The sequence below is a fragment of the Nelumbo nucifera genome, chromosome 3 (assembly GCF_055504915.1).
Source record: "Nelumbo nucifera cultivar China Antique chromosome 3, China Antique-T2T, whole genome shotgun sequence".
NCBI classification, from domain to species: domain Eukaryota; kingdom Viridiplantae; phylum Streptophyta; class Magnoliopsida; order Proteales; family Nelumbonaceae; genus Nelumbo; species Nelumbo nucifera.
The window spans coordinates 81175183-81199090 of record NC_142651.1 but is presented as its reverse complement, the minus strand read 5'-3'; the positions used below and the strand labels follow the sequence as shown (position 1 = coordinate 81199090).

The window sequence follows — 23908 nt, the reverse complement described above, 5'->3', positions numbered from 1 at the left end:
TTTCCTTTCCCACAAATCATTCATTCTAATTTGGTAATTTAGATTAGTATTGGATGGTTCGGTTCCGATTGGTAACACCTTTCCTGATTAGATTTCAATCAGGAGAAGGAACTTTGGAACCTAGAGTTTAGACAGTTTATGTTACATGCGACATCATAGTATAAGAGTCTCTCAGGTCAAAACATAGGATTCAAATTGGTGAGAGAATCCCGAAACCATCTAATGTAAGAGAACCCAAGTGGGCACATGGTGTTTCCATGGAGATATATCTTCTTCCAATTACATCAAATACAGAGGTATTATTACAAAATTATTGTCATTGGAGGCCCAAAAGGCCATTAACACAACTGCAAGGTTTATGATTTCTTAAGCTACTACATCTGCAAAAGAGGAAACCTTCTTAGTAATATAAACAAGATCTCCCACCTTAATAACTTTTCCCCTTCCCTTGAGTGAGTGATTCCTTGCATACTAAATTAATTCTGGCCAAAGAAAACCTACAAACACCTTAACCATTTAATAACCTAAAAACACATTAGCATTTAAATTAGATATACATTCTTGCACAACTCAAGTCAATTCTCTTACCTTGTCCTGATGCTTTCGGCCTGGAAGCAAGACTATGTCTGACTGGAATTTCATAAGTGTTTCTGTTGGCTCAGGTCCTACAATGCCATTTTCTTGATTGATTGTGGGTACCTGATGAAAATAAGAATTTTATTTGTTCAGTTGTAATATTAGAATCTTGTGATCCTCACCAAGCACAACATTAATACACTGTATGTTCAACGTCATTTCAAAACGATGTTGATCTTAAAAAGGAATATATTAAATAAGTGGTAAGGATAACTTTCTACACTGCAGCGTGAAAATAGGTTGACACCATTAAATGTCAACTTGTGCTTATTTTGATTTTAGTTTGCAAATCTAATGAAAAAGGATCACATCCATCCATCAACAAGGATGCTGAGAAATTCATAGAAAAACAACTTATCAGCTCTCTAAGCCATGTTGATTAACCCATGATTTGATGTATGGATATAAAGCATTCATTATCGACATAAAGATGTAATAGAATGTCCAACTATGCATCCCATTAATCAGATGGTTACGAACTTTACTTAAGAAAGACTTGTCATCATGTTGTTGTATTTGTATTGCACTTGTTATCCAACTTTGGACGGCAAGGCTTCCCTTAAAATGACTGCAAATTTTACTTTACCTTGTCCCAAAAAAATGACTTCAAATTTTTTTCATAAGTAAAATGATAGAAATCATTCTGCTGATTATTAAATAGAAATAAATAAACTAAAGAGATAAAGAAAGAGAAAGTATTAACACACTTCTCAAGTTGTAAATGCTTCCATCTTGTTGGATATATGCTCTAAGTCTGAGCTTTGAATTCTTGAAAAGTAATGGGCAGCTGATAAATCTCTTTTTTGACCCACCTAAATATTTGGATTTTGGAATATAGTTACCTTCATGTTTATTGTCCTAGATGCATCATTTTTCTCCTTTTCATGAATATGATGCATATATAGTATCCATAAATAGTCTTGTTGAAAATAAAATGTCTTAAATTTTTCCTTTCCAAATGTTGCTTGTTAGCTGATTTAGCTGTTTGTGTACTTAGGTCCCTTTTCAAAGTCCTAATTTCAAGTTCCTCGACTTGAGCAAGAAGGTGAAGCTTTAAGGCAACATTTCCTTTCTTTGCGGCCTCAAGCTTCAACTGGATATCAAAAACAAAAGCAGCCTCAAGTTTTAGAGCTTCAACTTGGGTTTGGAGCTCAACAACTTGGTTCTCAAGCTCAAATTTCACAGTTCCCATTCACTGGCTTCTTTTTTTCCCTATTTTTCTGTTATTAAAGTGAAGGTGTCTCTGACACCTTCATTTCCATCTAATTCAAGACTATAAAGCAGAGATTCAAAATGTAGTGTTTGATTCCAGCATTTGCATTCTGATGTAGTATAGGAGAAGGCCAATAAGTTCTATGCAAGTTGGAACCATTCCAAGACACATAAGAAGCAAAGATGATGCCACCATCCCAGCTTAGTAAATATTTACTGATATAGCATCGTCACAAGATTTCTATCTTATTTCGTTTTTACCAAGTTGGCACCATCACTAAGTTTCTATCTTAGTTCGTTTTTACCAAGTTAGCATTATTTCGAATTTATATTCAATTAGGACTTTCCTTTTGAAAGATTTAAGTAGAATTCTATTTTGGAGTGTTTTCTTAGATTAGGATTTTCTTTTCTAAGGAGTTTTAGTAGGATTCTATTATGAGTGTTTTCATATTAAGAATAGGAGCCATAAGGGTGTATGCCTATATAAAAAGTAGCTAGGGGAAGGCTAAGGCAGTTCTCTTGTTATCAATTTTCTCTTAGTTATTTAGTGAAGAATTCTTCTTCCTAAAATTTGACTTATGCTCTTTTCTTTGAATCTTTTCTTATGTGTTTCATTTTCATACTGCGTCAGTTGGTATCAGAGCTCAAGTTGATCCTTCTTCGGATTATGGCTCCTAAGAAGAAATCAATAACTCACATCATGGGGAAGGAACTTAACAACAAAACACAAAAAGAGATGGCAGAGTTGAGAAAACAAGTCGAGGCACTTGCTCAGGAGGTGAAATCGTTGTGTTCCTGATTGGAAATAGGGGTCAGCGACTCCAACGCAAGTATCTCCACAAGTTCCCTTTCATCGTCAAGGCAAGCAACTAGATCAGCTGTAGTTGTAGGTAGTGATCAAAGACGGTGGGAAACAGGTCTCAAGGTTGAGATCACGGAATTCCAGGAAAGCATGACTCCAGAAGAGTTCATGGATTGGCTCTTCATAGTAGAAGAAGTCCTTGAATTCAAGGAAGTTCTGGAAAATAAAATTGGGTCCTTAATAACCACTCAGTTTAGAGGACGAGCAGCAGCATAGTGGCATCAATTGAAGGTCATGCAATAGAGAAGAGGCATGCAATTGAAGGTCATGCAATAGAGAAGTGGCATCAATTGAAGGTCATGCAATAGAGAAGAGGCAAGGAAAATATTAAGACATAGGAGAAACTCAAGGCAAAGATGAGGTCAGAATTTTTACCCCATAATTATATTCATTTACTTTATCAAGAATTGCAAAATCTAAAGCAAGGAACTGATACAGTAGATGAATATACAAAGAAGTTTCATCTGTTAGTGGCTCGGAATGAGTTAGCTAAAATCGAAGACCAATTGGTGGCTAGGTATATAGGTGGGTTGAGACCAAATATTCATGATATATTAGACCTATTTGACTGCTATGATGTTTCTATGGCACATCAACATGCTCTAACCATAGAAAAACAAAGCAGTTGACCTAATTAATTGGGTTGAACCCAAACTAATGTGGCCAGACCACCCCCCACGTAATAATCCTAACCCGCCTCTACTTCAGCCACATCCCCGTGGGTTGAACCAAAACCAAGGGCATGGACCTAATCAAAACCAAGTGGGTCCACCTGGACTGAGGTGTTTTAAGTGTGGTGAACTAGGCCATAAATCTGTTGAATGTGTGAGGGGTGGTAAAAGAAAAGGGGCGATGTTTGTAGAAGATGAGAGTGAAACCCAATTATAAGCATTTGACTATTCAGCCCCACTCGTGTTTGACTCTTATAATGAAGAAACCTTTGAAGGAGAAATGATGTATGGGGATGTGGGAGAGACCTTGGTGTTGAAGTAGTCATTCCTATCTCCTAGGGATGAATCATCGAATTGGCTAAGAAATAATATTTTTCACACCACATGTACTATGGGTGGGAAAGTTGCAAGTTGTGTAATTGATAACGGGAGTTGTGAGAATGTTATAGCGGAAGTAGCCATCCACAAGTTGAACCTAAAAACTCAACAACACCCTCACCCCTACAAGCTTGCATGGATAAAAAGAAAGAATGAAGTTTCAATCACACAATGGTGTCTAGTGAGCTTTTCCATTGGCAGCAATTATAGTAATCGTGTGTGATGTGATGTTGTATGCATGGATGCCTGGCATTTGCTACTTGGGCACCCATGGCAATTTGACCACTACGTAGTCCATGACGGACGAAAGAATACCTAGTCTTTTGAGTTTAAAGGGAAAAGGCTGACCTTTTGTTCATCACAAGAGACTAAACTGAAACCCGATGAGGGTTCTAGCCTTTTTGCCATGACTGAATTCACAAGTGCCTTAAAAGAGACTAGTGTTGCATATGCTTTAGTAAACAAGGGGCTTGAGCTGAAAGGTGTGGAGGCTCTAGAGGAAATGAGGCCTTTGCTTGATGAATTTAGTGATGTATTTTCTGAGGACTTACCAACAGGATTACCACCATTAAGGAATATCTAACATTGCATAAATTTAACGTCGGGTGCCAGTCTCCCCAACAAGGCCCATTACAAAATGAGTCCCACTAAACATGAGGAATTGCAAAAGCAAGTAGATGAACTGATTGCTAAAAGGTTCATACAAGACAGTATGAGTCCATGTGCAGTTCCCGCTTTATTAGTACCCAAAAAGGATGGTACTTGGAGGATGTGCATTGACATCCGAGCAATTAATAAGATAACCGTCAAATACCAATTTCCGATTCCACGCTTGGATGACATGCTGGATCAGCTTTATGGGGCCAAGGTGTTCACTAAGTTGAACTTGAAATCAATCTACCATTAAATCAGAATTCATCTGGGTGATGAGTGGAAGACAGCACTCAAGACGCGGAATGGTTTGTATGAATGGCTAGTAATGCCATTCGGTTTGTCCAATGCACCGAGCACATTCATGAGGGTCATGAACCAGGTTCTCAAGCCTTTTATTAGTCAGTGTGTTGTGGTATACATTGATGATGTTCTCATATATAACACTGATATGAGGAAGTGTATTATTGCCACAGATCGGGTGTTATTCCTTGGGTATGTCATCTCAAGGGAAAGAGTTTCTGTAGACCTAGAGAAGGTTCGTGCCATTGTTGAGTGGCCCATCCCCAAAACACTTACCAAAGCACGAAGTTTTCATGGTCTTGCAAGCTTCTATTGGCGATTCATTAGCAACTTCAGCACTATTATGGCACCATATACAGATTGTATGAAAGCTACAACTAATTTTGTGTTCACCACTGAAGCAAAGAGAGCCTTCATTGAGATTAAGGCATGGTTGATAGCTACACTCGTGCTAGCCATGCCCAACTTCGAGCAACCCTTTGAGGTTGATTGTGATGCCTTTAAGGTTGGAATTGGTGTTGTTCTCAACCAAGGTGATTGGCCCATAGCCTACTATAGTGAGAAATTGAATGGATCACGCCTCAACCACTCAACCTATGATGTGGAATTCTATGTTGTGGTACAAGCGCTCCGGTGTTGGCGACATTATCTCATCTATAAAGAGTTCATTCTATATTCAAATCATGAGGCATTTAAGCATATTGGGGCCCAACATAATTTGAATGCAAGCCATACTAAATGAGCCGCATACCTCCAAGAATATTCGTTTGTGCTCAAACACAAGTAAGGTGTGCACAATCAAGTAGCGGATGCGTTCAGCTGAAGGAGAGCCATGTTATCCACATTCCAAGCACAGGTATTGAGGTTTGATACTTTTCGTGAATTATTTTTCATTGACCCTTATTTTGTTAGTATCATAGAGGAAGTGCAAGCAAGTACTAGGACGGACTTTCTGATATATGATGGCTTCCTATTCAAGGGGACCCGCCTATGTATACTTGATTGCTCATGGCAACTGAAAATCATCAAAGAGCTTCACAATGAAGGTCATTTTGGGCGAGACAAAACAATTAATCTCATCTTAGCAAGTTACTTTTGAACCAAGATGACGAGAGGCATCACAAGGTTTGTGGAGTGTTCTCACATATGCCAAGCTTCTAAGGGAACGGTAACCAATGTTGGATTATACATGCCCCTCCCAGTTCCTAAAGGATCTTAGGTAAATATATCTATGGACTTCGTTCTTGAGTTGCCACGTACCCAGTGACAGATAGATTCTATAATGGTGGTCGTAGACCGATTTCAAAAATGGCGCACCTCGTGGCATGTATGAAGACAATGGATGCCTTACTTATTGTTGGTTTATTCCTCAAAGAGATTGTCAAACTCCATGGCTTACCATCTTCGATTACTTCAAATAGATACTCCGAGTTCATATCACACTTTTGGAGAAATCTTTAGAGGCTAATGGGATCTCCTATTAGCACAAGCTGAGTTCACCTTCAATAGGTCCAAAAACAGGAGTACCGGATACAACCCATTTGAGGTAGTATATGGGGCCAACCCACGTAGCATCCTTGACCTTGCTACTAGTACTTGGCCAGGCTTAATTCATGACAAGGCTGATGATATGGTACAAAAGATTAAGAAGCTCCAAGAAGAAGTCCACAACAAGCTGGAGGTAGCCAATTCTAAGTACAAACAATATGTTGATGGAAAAAGGAGGAAAGTACTATTTGATACGGGAGACTATGTTTAGGTCATTTTAATAGAGGACTCTGCCTACCGATTGGGCAACGTGGAAAGCTAGCGCCAAAGAAGGTTGGACCATGCGAGATAGTCAAAGTCATCAATGAGAATGTGTATAGACTAAAGCTACCTAGCCATTTATGTACCCCTGATTTTTCAATATCAAACACTTGGTACCTTATTTTGGCGATCAATTAAATGATGATTTGAATCCAAGGACGGATTCTCCCCAACCCAAGGAGGATGATGCAGTATAGGAGAAGGTCAATAAGTTGGGACCATTCCAAGACACATAAGAAGCAGAGATGATGCCACCGACCCAGCTTAGTAAATATTTACCGATATAGCATCGTCACAAGATTTCTATCTTAGTTCGTTTTTACCAAATTAGCATTATTTTGGATTTATATTCAATTAGGACTTTCCTTTTGAAGGATTTTAGTAGGATTCTATTTTGGAGTATTTTCTTAGATTAGGATTTTCTTTTCTAAGGAGTTTTAGTAGGATTCTGTTATGAGTGTTTTCATATTAGGAATAGGAGCCATAAGGGTGTATGCCTATATATAGAGTAGCTAAGCGAAGGCTAAGGCAGTTCTCTTGTTATCAATTTTCTCTTAATTATTTAGTGAAGAATTCTTCTTCCTAAAATTTGATTTATGCTCTTTTCTTTGAAGCTTTTCTTACATGTCGTTTCCATACTGCATCACATTCTCATGCCAAGAACCAGCACAGAAAAAGTTTTTATTTTCTATTTCTTATTTTTTCTGAAATTTCTAATAAAACTTCTTGGTTTTTTTATTTTCTATAATTTATTAATTAATTTGTTATTTTTTATATTTGTTCAATGGTGGGAGTAGTTGGAACACCATTGGGTAGCAAGATAGTTATATTTGCATTGATGGAAGTGCTAAACATCAACACAAATTGTATTGTTATTTGCATCAGTCAAAACAAATGAGCTGAGTGCAAAGTGGGTGTGTAAATCTTGAACCACTTTGCACTCACATGAACTGGACATTTTTGTTTTGTACTCTACATAGTTGTATTCATTCTCCTTCCAAACGCAGCCTTATAGACTCACCATGTGAACTAGAATGTTTCTTTACAGACTCCAATTTGGAGTAGGTAACATACCCAAAAGAACTTATAATTGTTTGGACTTGTAACTGATGACTTATAGTCTCTTCAACTAGTATGATATATTGAATTAGCAAAAATCAGAAACATATTTCTTGACTTTAAAGTTTAGATGTCACAATAAAATGATGGTTTAACTTCTGTTGTGTTAGACATCAAAACAATTATTTGAATAGGCTCAGCCCTAAAGAGCAATTAATGTGGTATGGTCTTAAATCTTAGTATAATCATGTCCTAGATCAAGGCTGACCTCAAAACATGCATGCCCATTTGATACTCAGACATATGCTAGCTATAATCCCTAATTATACATGGCTATAAACCATTAGAAAGAAAACAAAATAGATAATTATTTATTTTAATAGGGAAATTTAATAATTGTATTATTATTTTCCCTTTTTGTGATTTAACACTTGTAGACTGTTAATCATTGTAAAGGACTGATTATTCTTGGTGTAATGGTAAAATCTCAAGCTAAACATGAGAACATGGGCTTGAATACGAAGGCAGCCACTTTGAGCCAAATAAGGCCAAATGATAGGTCCATATCCAATCTACCCCTCCCAAGACTCTAGATAATTAGGGCCACCATTGAGTAATGGCCCTTTTCAAATTGTTAAGCATTGCAGCAGGAGTGTGAGGTAGGTTGCCAGAGTTGAAGAATTTCAACTACATTGGGCTTGCATTATGGAAGAGGCTCATTTAAAATTTGACAAATGCTCAGCCCAACTTGACTCAAGTTTCACCCCTAGAACTGATAAGAAAATACACAAATCTCTAGAGTTTACAAGGAACAGACCCACAACCAATCCAATTAGACCCATTTACAATTGGCGGACCTTGAGCTACTAATCCTTTTGCTCTCTCTACACAAAATATCATCTTTTTTGGTAATGAGCTACACAACCCAAGTAATGAGTTACTAATCCTTAGACACTCCAACCCAGGTGAAGTCAGGATTCAATTTCAAGTCTCTGCTACAATTCTGTTGTGCGAGCTAGAACAGTTGCACATTTATACTTACTATATATATATATATATATATACAATGCAAGGTTGTCCACATCATATACCCTCCCTTGCTTCCATTCTCCCTTTCCCAGATTCTCCTTAAAGTGTCTCTCCTTGCTTCCATTATCCTGGTTATTTCATTATCTCTCTCTCTCTCTCTCCTTCCTTTCCCTTACCTAAGCCTCCCATCAAGCCATGTGTCAAGCCCTCCCATGAAGTCAAATTCATGTTAGAGAGGGAAATTTCTCCAAACAACTGTATATAGATAGAAAACTTACCCAATATATGATTTGCTTTTTCCCTTCCCTACCCTTTAGGGAAATTGGAGAACTGAGACTCTTCCCCTATTTTAGAGAGATCCAAATTGGGTACTCAGATAATATTCAACTTTTTTGTCGAAGACGTTGCAGAGATGTTAATTACAAAGAGCAATCATTTTTGCCTCGTCACTTAGAACTGAAAAACAGATACAGGAATAAGAGTGTAACCCATCTCTCACCGGTACGATCCTTTTCATACATTAAAATACTTCTGCTTCTACACATTGAAAAGTGTTAGCAATTCAAACTTTTCCTTTATGACACGGTGGCCTGTTAGCAGCCCTAGTGAGAAGAGTTTTAGAACTTTCATCTTAGCATTGGGTTCTAAAGTTTTTTTTCTCCAAAGCCTGATTTGATTATACACATTTAAAAAAAAAAAGACTTCCAACGAATTCACCATTTGAGAACATGGGCCTGTCCATTCAATGGCTTTGATAAAACATCAAATACATTTGGAGAGGCAAAAAAATAAAAAACAGAAAAAATATATAAGATTATGAAACAAACAGAAAAAATAAATAAAATATTGAATGCACTCACTATTGAAAGATTAGGTATTCAGACTTTTTTAAGAGAGGTAAAGACTTGAAAACATACTTTGTTGTGCCATTCAAGTGAAACAAATGGAGCAGCGTTTTCCTTCAATAAAATCACGTCCAATCGGTTGTTCCCTCCAATGAACTCGGTTGAAGTGTATCAATCGAGCAGATGAATGAGGATAATGCTGAATCCTTTTCTTGTCTATCTTCGATAAGAGCTGACCCATTTATTCTCAAAAGAACCAAAACCTTAAACCTTTGGGATTAAGGAGAAACTCAAACTTTGTGCTTGTACAGGAAGGGGAGAGACGAACTCGGGAAAGTGTAAACCTAAGCTTTGAGATTAAGGGGAAATTCCAAATTGAAGAAGAAGGGATACTCCAAGTCAAAGACTTCCAAAGGGGAGACGCAAACGCAAACTAAATAAGGAAAGGGGAGACTCCACGCGAACTCTACGTCTAGCAAGTCACTAAGACGATATTAGCGGTGCCACTTTTCAATTTTTTTTTTGTAATCTTGAACCGGTTCGGTATTGGTTAATGACCAATTTAATTTATAAAACTACCGGTACATTTGGCTTTTTGCTTAATTTAACTCAATGTCGACGGTGTTGTTAAAACCACCATCATAGACACATCTAGGCCGGTGCTTTTTAAACCGTTGGCTTACAGGAATGGGTGATTCCAATTTCAATTCTGATCCTATGTGTAAATCAAACAAACCCTAAAATATTAATAAATCAATTAATTTAAATAGGTTGAACGTTGAAGTTAAACAATAAAACATAAAACAACAAAAAATATTATTCTAAAAAATTATTAATTTAAATTCCACTTAAAAATAATAAGTCGGGTAAATTTCAGATTAGTACCCCATACTTCAGAGGTTGTTGCAAGTTAATACCTGAACTTTAAAACATGCCACTGCAATCCCCGAATTCTTGAGAACTACTAGTTTAATCCCTATTGTTAACATTCCGTCAATTATTTGTATCACGTGATGACATGTGCGACTTAATTTTTTTAAAATATCTAAATTACCCTTTAAAAAATATTGTTCATTGTCTTCTACCTGATATAGAAAAAACATATGAAATCACAAAAGTATGAAAGGAGAATAAGATAAAATCGAATGAGAATAAAATACCAAAAAGAAAATGGCAAATTTCTTAAACTACCCTTATGGTTTAGCTAATTGACTAACTCTACCTTTACTGTTTACATATTGTCTTAAAGTACCCTTAAGTTTTCTGACAATTGACTAATTATTCTGTTACCATTAGGGTACCATTACAATCCGTCATAATCAACTCGCATGCCACACCATGTGACTATTATATTTTTAAAAATGACAATAATACCCTTATCTTCACCCTTGATGAAGATGCTTGCCAGTTGAAACATTAGACTTGTACGGTACCCTTGAACTCGAGATGTTGCAGCAATCAATAGAGGGCTTATGTATTCAAAATCTCCATTGATATTCCGATGTCATTGCTCGTCGATAGTCTAAACCTATGAAGTGAAGAAGCTATACCTTCATTTGAGACTTTATAACATCACTAATTCACAATGCATGAGCTTTGGTTTGAAGCTCTGCCTTGCCTAAATCTTGCAAGGAATCACTGGTTCACGACTTAGAGTTCCGGTGGACGAATGGAATATTTCCATGGTATTGAAGTGCAAAGCCCCATTTTCTCATATTATCGGGTAACAATGAAGCTTGCTCTAAGTATTCCACCATTAGATGTAGTCCATACATTTCATCCATCATCTCTACTATGCACCTTGCTCTACCCCTCTTCTCTCCTTCCCCTCTTTGTAATCTTTGCTTTGTACCCTGTTTCTAGCACGATGATGCTTCTCTTGAATCAATGCTCTTACACGGTGAGAACTGAGAAGCCATTCCATGCTGGACCCATTTTAGGAATTGATTTACATGGTTCTAGGTTTGAATGTGTTAGCGTGAGCGAAAATGGGAGGGTGAATTTAGTAATTGTTGGGGTTCCAAATTGAATTATGACCGGGTCTTCGAAAGCCATGGGTTGGTTTCTTATACAGTAGCCAAGTGGACATCATCTAAGTTCACGATTAGGGGATTAGGATTCAGTCTTCAGTATTGGGATCAAAGGGCACTCTATGGGTGTCCTCGTCTTTCTTCTAGTTACTATAATTTCTAGGTTGAACAGATCCATTGCTAGAAGCAACATGTTAACAATTAGTAGAAGGGTCGTGTTTATCACACTTCCAAGTCTCTTCCGATGCTAATAAGGGACAAAATGAAATTGGTGTCAGCCTTGATCTTGACGTTGTCATACATGAAGAGGAACCACTCAAGGAGGCGGTTGATGAAAAACCATTGGTAAAGAAGTTGCAGTCCAGGAAAGTTGTGGAGCTAAGGATTGCGATTGGTGTTGAGGCCATGGATTTTGTTGCCTCTAGTGGCGATTGCAGGGAGCAAGAGGGGAGGTGTAAAGCTATTGTGGTGGACACGTCTCCACAAATGAAAACAAAGAGGAAGACAGTCGCGGCTAAAGTGGGCAAGCGATCAAAGAAGAAAGTCATATAGGGCATGGTTCCATTGTGGTGTTCTTAGTTCAAGGGCAACTGGTGGAGCAATTCCCGTTGTGGCTACCTGACCCTGAGGGAGGGACGATTTGTGGATATGGAGTTTGGAGTCACCACCTAAATTGTTGGGAATTGGGAATTCAGAAAAACCTGGGATTTTTTCAAGAAAAACATTTTTGTTTTCTTGGTGACTCGTTGCCCAATGAGATTCTTAGGGTCTGGGGACCAAGGTACGGTGTGGGAAGGTGTTAAGCACCCCACACATGCCCGGTTGAACCGGCCTCTACTTCACCAATGTTCCAAGGTTAATTTTATGATTTTTGGGCATTAGGAAAGAAAATTTCTAAAGGAGACTAATTAAAATTAACAAACATAGCACAAATAAGAGAAAAAGATATAGTATTACATGTAAAGGAATTTATTAGTAAACAAAATAGGAAAAGGAGCTATGAAAACTAGGAGATTGACGATTTTGTGAAAGATGTAGTAAATCCATGAATCAAATATATACAAGAAGAAAACTCAAAATAGAAAGATAATACTAGTTAGAGGATTAAATGACCAGCAAACTAGAAACACAAACCTATCTACTAAATATCCTATTTATAAAAAAATTCTAAATGCAACCTTTAAGAATGTGATCTATCAAATCTTAATGGAAAATTCCTAAAGATATTTCCTACCTTGCATGCTGAAAATAAAAAAGAAGAAAAGATGGATGGGTACGTAAACAAATGATCTAGCCTAGAAACTAACAAGTGTATTAAACTAAAAATGCTGATGGCAAAAAAAATAAAAATTAAAAATTAAATGAAGTAAATGTTAAAGGAGGTCAGGCCTAATTAATGCATATAATGGGAATGGTGGAAAAGATATAAACAATCGGTTAACCACATGAGAAGTATAATAATTGAACATATTATAAACAAATCAATTAATTAAGCCATTTTTAACACTTGGGACTAATAATAAATAGCTAGTAGTGAAAACAATCCATCATCGGTCAAACCAATAACGAAGACGTTGTAGAAATCCTTGAAAGAAACATACGACTATTTGATCAAGCCGACAAAATAAACCCTTAACAATTACTAGCAACAATGAACAGATCAAACAAATCAACCCAATATCGTAAACTCACCTTGAATATGATCGATCCAGAGGTAAGAGAAATGCATTTAGCAGCATATATATGTTTGGCCCGAGGAATGAGAAAGTGTTGTTTATGTAGACCAATAAACGATGTTGGACGCCTTCAACATTTCTGCAACAACTTCAGTCCTCAAGAATGCTTCAGCTTTCTTCTTCAATGTGGCTTGACCTAGGGGGTTTTTATACTTAAGATTAATGTGGTGGGATAAAAGGATGTGGGGAATGTGAATGGGGGAATTCTTGGACGTAAAGCGGGTATTCTCTATACAAATGAGTATAAAGTAATTGCTCTAGACTTTCTTGTGTGTTTTGGATGTGAAAAATGGGTGGTGTTTATAGATTTTTTGAGAGGGGAATAGAGGGCTGAGATGGAAGATAAGGGAGATCAATGGCTAATATTTGAATGGTTTTTGGAGGGAGATTGATTGAGATAATGGGCTATCAAGATAGCTTTGTGAGAGATTCTCTCAATCAATCAAGACAAAGAGTGAAACATTTCACCAATTTACCTAAACCGGACATTCCAAGTTTAGGTGATTGGCTTGATTAATTGAAAGCCATAATTGGTCAAATCTTAGATTTTTAAGATGTGTTAAGAGGCTGAGGGGAAGTTTGCGTCGTGGAATGCCCTAGGTTTGAAGTTATTGTGAAGAGGATTCTAAATAGAGGGCCCAGATCGAGTCTAGCTTCGAGTCTCAAGATGGAGGGGCTAACGGTGTCGGAATTGGACGATCTTGGTACGGACTCGGAATTTTGAGCTCTATCCATCTATAAGGTTGGATTTCAGATTTTATGGGGGTTAAGATTTAGGATCAGAAATGATCCCGATCGGACGATCGGAATCGGTTCTAGTTTCGAGTCTTGAGATGAAGGGGTAAGCAGTATCGAATTCGGGTGATCTTGGTGTCGTTGGATTTGGATTTTTGGGCTTTACGTACCTATGGTCTTGGATTTTGGATTTGATGTGAAATGAGGATTAGGTTTAAAATGATTCCGATCGGACGATCAAAATCGGTTTTGGCTTCGGGTCTCAAGACGAAGTGGTAAACGGTGTTGGATTTGGGTGATATTGGTGTCGTTGGATTTGGATTTTCAAGATCTATGTACCTATAGTTTTGGATTGCTAATTTGGTGTGAAATGTGGTTTAGGGTCAAAATGACTCTGATCGGACGATCGGAAACGGTTCCGGCTTTGGGTCTCAAGATGAAGGGGTAAACGGTGTTGGATTTGGGTGATCTTGGTGTCGTTGCATTTGGATTTTCAAGCTCTACGTACCTATAGTTTTGGATTTCTGATTTGGTGTGAAATGTGGTTTTGGGTCAAAATGACTCCGATCGGACGATCAGAATCAGTTCCGGCTTTTGGTCTAAAGATGAAGGGGTAAACAGTGTCGGATTTGGGTGATATTGGTGTCATTGGGTTTGGTTTTTTGGGTTCTACGTACCTATGGTTTTGGATTTATGATTTGGTGTGAAATGTGGTTTTGGTCAAAATGACTGATCGGACGATCAAAATCAGTTCTGACTTTGGGTCTAAAGATGAAGGGGTAAACAATGTCGGATTTGGGTGATATTGGTGTCATTGAGTTTGGTTTTTTGGGCTCTACGTACCTATGGTTTTGAATCCTTGAGGCCCCAACTTTTGTAAAATTCCAAAAATACCCTCAAATTGACCGCGGGATTAGTTGAAGCATGCTTGAAGCTCAAAGTGCTGCAGAAGAACTGAAGAGCGCAAAAATAGGGTGTCTACACCCGTGGCAGTCCTTTGTTCAACAACCGAGCGTCAAACACGACGATGTGTGAAGGACACTCCATGCTCTAATTTTTCTAGCAAAGTTTGCATCTTCTTGAGTGCCAAATTGCAGGGGTGGGGACTGTCATTGTGGAAGGACAAAGCCTCGTCTTCGAGCTTCTTGAGATCACAAAGCTTGTCATCAAGAAGAAAGTGGTGGGTTTTAATTTTTCTACCACCTCCGGAACTCATCTAACCTTTGTTGCTACGGCTTTCAACCCCTTCGCCAATAATGGTGGTGGTGGCGATAGTGGTGGTGAGGGGTAAGAAGAAAGAAGAGGGAGTGAGAAAGACAAGTTGAGGATGAAACGGGAAAGAGATTTTAGTTTTTCAAAATTTTCATCAGTTGGGTTTTATTTTGAAAATTTAAGGAATAGTGGAGGGCAAATTCGACATTTCATTTTTTTCATTAACACTTAATGTGATGTCAATTGTTAAAAAACTCAATGATACTTTAAGACAAGATGTAAGTAGTAAGGGTAGAGTTAGTCAATTAGCTAAACCATAAGAATAGTTTAAGAAATTTGCCCAAAAGAAAGTTAAGGGTCCTGATACGAGAGAGAACACACACACAACAGTAGAAGGGAATACACTTGAAGGTTGTACCGACTTCCTTAGTTTAAGAAATTTTCGTTCTGACTTATCCACGGGGAACTAGGAAGATTTATATTCGGCCATCAGAGAAGGAAGCATCAACTATTGTTGGACCACATTTACAAATTTGCCACCACTCTCCATCCTCTCCCTGCTCATTTGCATTTCCCACTTTGCCCCCAGAGGTAGGAACTCATGAATCGAAAATAGGAATAACCACAATCTTTCTCTTCCTCTAAGTGTCCATCATAGAAGTACTTCCTTTTGCAACAATGGCGTCTACGCCTTCAATAGAGACCAAACCTTTCTCCATTCTCTTCATCTGTCTCAGTAACATTTGTACAAGCCCCACTCTTCAGATATATCATCAAGAAATGACAAATCACTTCCAAATTCAACATTTCAGAAACTAGGTTGAAACTTGGTTATGTGAAAGAACCCATTTCAGAAGCATCTTTATAAACCAATCTACTAACCCAAATCCCCAAACAAAGTAATGTGAACAAGAAATCTATGGGAAAAATCGAAACCCAAGTCTAACAAACAAGCAAACATCTAGTTTGGAAAATTTTAAACACTACCCACCATTAAATTTCATGAACCCATCTTTAATGTCCTTTAAAAGCAGGGGAATAAAGATATACAAATAGAGCCAACAATCCATTCCATAAACCCATGTCAAAGAAAAGAGAAAAACATAACTTTTGATATCAAATTTATGTGTTATTCTTTTAAATGAAGACATGTTGGAAAATAATAATGGAAGGCAAAATGAAACTTATTGATAATCGCTTTCCAAACCAATAAGTTGCAGAATTGTAGTGTTGTAGAACTGTGAATTTGAGAAATCAAAGACAGAAGGAGGGTTGATTTGTGTGACTTGGTTACTCTCCTTAAAACCGAATTTGCCCCCTATGATGCAGCTACATGATTGCAAATCAGTCGCCAAGATAAAACAACCCATATGCCACTAGTAGACATACATTTGCTTACCAGACCTCCATGAACCACCAAGAATGATGCTTAGAAAGAAGATATTCAACAAAGAAAGCAGACTGTATTGTATTTTTGGGTTGACCTGTACTGCACATTATTGTTAACAAACACTTTCTTTATAGAACGGTGTAGTGTGTGTATACACATACACAGACACACACCCGCGCCCGTGCCCATGTCCCATCTTGGCCCGACTTGGCTCAGCTCGGTGCACACGTGTGAAAAGCACCCCTAACTCTCCCTCACATGCATGCGAAAATCTATAGTGCTTTCCTCATGTTGATCCCTACCCATAGAAAGAGAAAGTCTACAAATATACTCAAACTCAACTCCCTTCCCAAGCAATATAGGACAAGGAGTCTTCCCATGCATTCAAATGAGGGAAGAGAAAGAGATAAAAACCAAATAACACAAGGGAGGGAGAAGATATTCTTGAAATTTTGAATCTCCCTCCACCAATCCCTCAAAAGATTCAAAATTACAAGAAGATCGAACAATCCAAGCATCATGGTGAGAAAAGTATTCATGGTGATGTCTTTTAGACTTCAATCATCGCTTAGATATGACAAACTATGTTACAAAGTACGAGTGGAGTCAAACTCCTTCAACTTTTCCTCTTTGTCGTAACTAGCTAACTTACCAACCAACTCAACTCACCAATTCTTTATAGTTCTTTTATTTTAGAACATTTCAGCCTTGTTATCCTCTTGGAATCATAACTATTTTAGAGAGTTAGCCCTTAGATCTCTCTTAGAAGTGGCCACACTTCACACTCACTTAGGTCAATTATTTAGCATGCACTACACACACTATTCTTAACTGATTAAGAGCCTTACACTCAACCTCCTCAAATTGTAGTAGCACTATCTTATTTCGGCATCTGAAATGGGGCACAAATTGATAGTGCTTTTCCAAGTCATCTAGTGATTCGTTTTTACTAATTCAATATAATTATATGGATCTCCTTTTACATAGGTTGGGTGTCCATTACTAATGACTTAAGTAACAGGCTTCAGCCCCATTTCTACCAATGCCTTATAAACCACTTTAGAAGTTTGTGATTTGATTAGCGAATATGCAAAGTTCTTTTTGGACCTTAAAAAATCCAAAGCGGTTGTACCTTCATTGAGGTATTATCTTACCAAGCTATGCCTTAGGCGGATGTGCCTTCTTTTACCATTGTAAGTTTTGTTCTTAGCTCTAGCTATCACTGCTTGGTTATTGCAATGGAGAAATATAGATCCATGGAACCGGCAATGGCTAAAGTGGTATATTTGCCAATAAGTTCCTTAGCCACTCTACCTTGAACTTTGCCAATTCTAATGCAATGAATTCGGCCTTCATTGTTGAGCTAGTATCACATGATTGCTTTATTGATTTCCACGATATTGCTCCACCACCTAAATAAAAACATTTCCATTGGTGGAAGTACTATCATTTGAATCCAAAATTCAATTTGCATCAGTAAAACCCTTTAAAACAGGAGGAAAACATGAATAGTGTAAACCAAAATTTATAGTTCATTTTAAATATTTTAATAACTCACTAGAGTTTTCCAATGTTCATTTTCGAGGTTATGAGTATGTTGATTTAATTTTCCAATAACTATCTCTATATCTGATATTGTGCAATTCATTAAGTAATACACAAATTCAATTATACTTGTATGCTCATTTTGTGAAACAGGTTCTCCTACATGTTTCCTTAAGTAAATACCATATTTAAGAGGTGTTTTAACATGTTTACAGTCATAGTGTCCAAATTTTCTAAGAATACTTTCTACATAGTGTATTTGGGAGATTAAAATTTCCTTGTTGTTTATGGATTTTATTTCTTAAGTTTACATCAGCCTCACCCAAGTATTTGGTATTAAATTTAGACATTATAAATTGTTTTGTTTCTTTTACTACCTCCAAACTTGTTCCCATTATTACCATATCATCAACATCTAAACAGATCATGACTCCTTTATCATTTATAAACTTGCTATAGATGCATCTATTGGAATCATTTCTATTATATCCATTTGTTACTAATACATTATCAAAATTTTCATGCCATTATTTGAGAGCTTGTTTTAAGTCATACATAGACTTAATTAGAATGCATACTTTATTTTCTTGTCCTGGCATTATGAACCCTTCAGGTTGCTTAATATATATTTTTTCCCCTAATTCCCCATTTAATAAAGTTGTTTTTACATCCATTTGATAAACTATCGGTTTGTATATGAATGCTATAGCAAACAAGACTCTAATTGTAGTTAACATTGCAACCAGGGAACAAGAAATCTACATCTTTCTTTTGTTTAGAACCTTTAGCAATTAATCTGACCATGAATTTATCTATTATACCATTTAGTTTCAAATTTTTCATAAAAATCCACTTATGGTCCTGTGCCTCAGTTTAGGAAGGAAATCTACAAGTTCCTAAGTGTGATTAGTGACTAAGAAGTCTATTCACTTTTTATGGTTTCTTTCCAAAATGATGTATCATGTGAGGTTACTGTTTCCTTATAGGTTATTGGGTCATTGTCCACTAGAAATGTGAACATTCCGTCACCCAAGTTTATTTCTTTCCTTTGTCTTTACTTCTCATTAAGTTTAATTCTTGATTCCTATAATCAATATTTTTTTTACCAAGTGAAGCATTCAACCGTTGTTCTTGGCTTTAGTTATGTACTTGGGAAGGTTTTCTATTTATTGTTTCTTTTCTCTATGGAAAAATGTGCTCAAAGAATTCCGCTTCTCGGGACTCAATTATTGTGTTATTCTCTACAACATTATCAATTATTTTAATTACAAGGAACCGATAAACCACACTATTTTGTGCATATCCAATGAACACACAGTCACAAGTTTTCAGTCCCAATTTCTTTCTTTTAGGTTCAGATATTCCAATCTTTGTTAAACAACCCCAAACTTCTAGATAGTTTAAACTAGTTTTCTTGTTATGCTATAGTTCAAATGGTATTTATCCTTTTTTCTTGAGAAGTATTTTATTATATAAGTGACAAGCCGTTAGGATTGCTTCCCCCCACAAGTTCAGAGGTGCACTTGAACAAATAAGCATAGCATTCATCATTTTTTTTAATGTTCTGATAAGTTTTTCTACAACTCCATTATATTAAAGTTGGTAAGGGGATGTGGTTTCATGTATGATTCTGTTTTCTTTAAAGATTTTCCTGATGGTTTGTCCATCATATTCAGTCCTTCTATCTATTCTAAGTCTTTTTATTTTCTTTCCTAACTGATTTTCTACTTCAATCTTGTAAGTTATAAAAGCTTTTTCAACCTCATCTTTTGATCTAAGTAAGATTACTTTTGCATATCTAGAAAATTCGTTTATGAAAGTTATATAATATATTTTTCCTTCTCTACCTTCATGAAATTTTAGGATTTTTCCCAAATCAGTTTCAGGAGCACATTTCCTTTGCCGATGACTTTCAAAGTTTGTGAGTTTTCCATAAAGACTTATTCTCTCCCTCATACTGAGTTGTGTACTCTCATAGAAGGAGTTGTGGTCCCCACATATGTGCTTAGTAGCACCAGTGTCCAATACCCACTCATTTGGTTTATCAACTAAGTTTGCCTCTATTACCATGACTACAATAACATATTTAGTCAATTCGACCTTTGGTTTCTTAAAGTCTTTCTTCTTTCGGTACCGACAATCTTTCTTGTAATACCCGGGTTTGCCACATACAAGGACTTTCCTTTATTTTGTCGCTTCTTGAATTTTTAATCATTTTTCACATTTAGATTCTTTTTTAATTTTGTAGTCATTTCTTCCATTAAATTGGTTTTAGAAATCTGGTTTTTCTAATTTCCATATTTCTTTATATTCTTTTCTTCTATTTTAATTTGGACCACCACTTGGTCCAAAGTAGTGACCTTTTTCTTATGCTTCATACTTGTTTTGAAATCATTCCATTTATGTGGAAATTTCTCTATGAGAGAATCAACAATAAATTCATCTCTGGCAGTATCATGTCTTCCTTTGCTAATTCCCCATAAGCACCTAAAACTCATCTCTTTGGGTAGACACGTTCATGTCTTATTTCATGGTAAAATGCAGGAAATTGACAATCACATATTTTTTATTCCTAGCATTTTCCAGAGCACACTTGTTGTCCAATGCATTCCAAATTTCATAGGCAAAGTTATAGGAAGAGTAGACATTGTACAATTCATTGGACAAGCAATTGAGGATATGGTTTTGCAGAGGAGGTCAGCTGTAATCCAATGTTTTGCAACAATAGAACGGGTTGGTTCCTCCATGTTTAGTGGGCTTGGTTTAGTTAAAGCAGAGGATACTCCTAACTGCTCTAAGGCAAACAAAAGGCGTTGTCTCCAATGCTTATAGTTGGTTCCATTTAAAGGTTCAATCTTAGATAAATCAAGAACTATTGACAATATCCAGGTCCTCATAATGGGGTTAGCAGAGATAGGTTTCATAAATGCAGTTTTAAGATTTTGGAAAATAATAATAATAGAAGGCACAATGGAACTTATTGATAATCGCTTTCCAAACCGAGAAGTTGCAGAACTGTAGTGTTGTAGAATTGTGAATCTGAGAAATCGTAGAGAGAAGGAGGGCTGAGTCGTGCCACTTGGTCACTCTCCTTAAAACCGCATTTGCCCCCTATGGTGCAACCGGGTGATTGCAAATCAGTTGCCAAGATAAAACAGCCCACAACCCACTGGTAGATGTGCACTCGTTTACTAGACCTCCGTGAATCACTAAGAATGATGCTCAGAAAGAAGATATTCGACAAAGAAAGCAAACTATATTGTATTTCTGAGTTGACCTATATTGCACACTATTATGTATTTTTGGGTCGACCAACACTCTCTTTATAGAGTGTTGTTGGTCACCTGAAAAGACACAAAAGTGTCGACACAGAGAAGAAGGGACACGAAAAAAAAAGGAAGAAAAGAACGTTTAAAAATGAACTTTGAAATTCAGAAGTCAAACTGTTTAAATCGGTCAAAACCAAAACGGTTCAAGCCGAGCCCCCCTCACATGCATATGAACATCTATAGTGCTTTCCTCCTATGGGTTCCACCTATAGAGAGAGCAAGTCTATAATTATACTCTAACTCGGCGCCCTTTTCAAGCAATGTGGGACAAGGAGTCTGCATTCAAAGGAGGGGAGAGAAAGTGACAAAAATAGAGAACACAAGGGAGTGAGGAGAGATTCTTGAAATTTTAAATCTTCCTCCAACAATACATCCATTTACATAAATCTATACTACTTTAAAAAGTACGAATGGCCTCAAGAATATTTTTGGAATTTTCTAAGGACAATATTTACCCCTCTATATTTAAATTTAATGATAAAAAATGAGGGCAAATAGGGTAATTGGTTCTTGATATTAAATGGGTTGAAAAGAGGTAATTTAAAGATATTTAATGCATTCAATCCTCTCTCATTAGATCTAGCATTTAAGTTATTAACTTGTATTCATGTTCATTGAATCATATATTTAAGTCATTTTTATTTCTTCTCATCATTAAGTTCTATTAATTAAATTCATAATTAATAAATTAATAATTCCAATAACATAAAAGCTTATACCTTTAAAATCTACATAACAAAATAGTGTTTTCATCTAAGTGGTGGTAAGAAATTAAATCATTTTGGGTCAAATGGGTAAATCCATGCTTCCATGATTAAATATTAAAATAAAAAAATAGAAATTAAAAAAAGTTGGAACATTTTTAACATACATATTAAACAATAATAAGTATGTTAAATAAGAAATGTTTTTATTAATGATGAAAATGGAATATAAAATTTAAAACCAATTGGAAATAAAAATATTTTCCTATTTTCTCTCATTAAATCCTATATTTAAAATATATTTTTTTTCATCATTAAATTCGTGTAATTAAATCTATAATATTAATTTTAATAGTATTAAAATAAATATTTTGAAAAGTAATTTGAAAACAAAACCATTTTCTTCCCTCCCGGTGGTGGGCAAGCAATTTGACCATTTGGGGTCAAATGGATTAATAATTAATGTCATAATTAAATAATAAAAAATTAAAATAAATAACTATGAAATGTAAGAAATATTTTTATTAATGATGAAAATGGAAAGCCAATTTCAAAATATACCTAGAAATTAAATGATGTCATATATAGTCAAATAATGAAATTTTTAATAATAGAAAATACAAAGAATCACAAAAAAAAAAGATAAATGAAATTTTTGGGTACATATCTAATGTTATATATTTATAAAAAATAAAATAATGGGTACATCTCTAATATTGTGCACTCATTATATTGAACAAAAAAAAATTTATACATAAGAAATAATTTTATCAATAATGGAAATGTAATACAAAATTTAATGTCAACCTAGAAATCAAACAATTTTTATTTTTAGATGGTGGGTTAGTGATTTGAGTAAAATGATATCATAGACAAATAAAAATTAAGTGTGATAAGTAAAAAAATATTTTATATAATATAAATGAAATATATAATTTAAAGGGAAAATTATAGTCAAAGTCGGTTGTACATTAAAAATTAGGTTGCAGGTTGGTCCAGAAACCAACCAAACTTTGAAAATCGGCTATACATTTCAAATTATAAAAACCCCCACAATGTCATTAGAGACTGATGTGGCTGTTGCCAACATGGGACTTTTATTCCATGTTGGACACAACAGAAAACCTATATCAAAAGTAGATTTTTAGTTTCTCTCCCACTCTCACAATGATTTCTCGACCTCCCTCCCTTCTCTCTCACTCTCATAGTGATATCTCGATCTCCCTCCCTTCTCTCTCACTCTCATAGTGATCTCTCGATCTCCCACTCCCTTTGTCTCTCCCACTCTTTCTGCTTCGGTCTGTAGCCAAATCAAAACCTCTCTATTGTTCTCCCTCAATCTTTTTTATTCTTCTCCCTCACTCTCCCTCTCAGTCAAAATCTCCTTCTCCCTCAATCTCTATTGTTATCCAATTAGTGTGAATTTCATAGCCAAGAGTTTCTTGTGAAATTTATCAAATTGGTGTAATAATTTTTGAACCATACCAAGTTGGTCTCATGTTCTTTTATATGATCTGATTAATACCATATAAGTGTGTAAGAAAATAAAAAACGAGAGAGGGAGAGGGAGAAAAACTGAGGGAGAATGATAGAAAATAAGGGAGAATGAGAGATCGACCGAGAAAGAGAATGAAAGAGATTGAGGGAGAACGATAGGTAAAGAGAGAGAGAGAGAGAGAGAGAATGAGAGAAATTGATATAGAGAACGTAAATACAAAAACCAAAAACCATTTTTATTTATTTTCAAATCACATAGTCGTTGAGCAGATAAA

At 36.1% G+C, this 23908-nt stretch overlaps 1 long non-coding RNA gene across 1 annotated transcript; it reads right to left on the bottom strand.

Annotated features, from left to right (window-relative positions):
• Window positions 1–225: 225 nt before the first annotated feature.
• Window positions 226–9960, bottom strand: LOC104588481 (uncharacterized). The gene is made up of 3 exons (XR_733803.3): window positions 9528–9960; window positions 589–699; window positions 226–497 (listed from the first exon to the last, which is right to left on the bottom strand). It is a non-coding gene; the product is annotated as an uncharacterized LOC104588481 (long non-coding RNA).
• Window positions 9961–23908: the final 13948 nt, after the last annotated feature.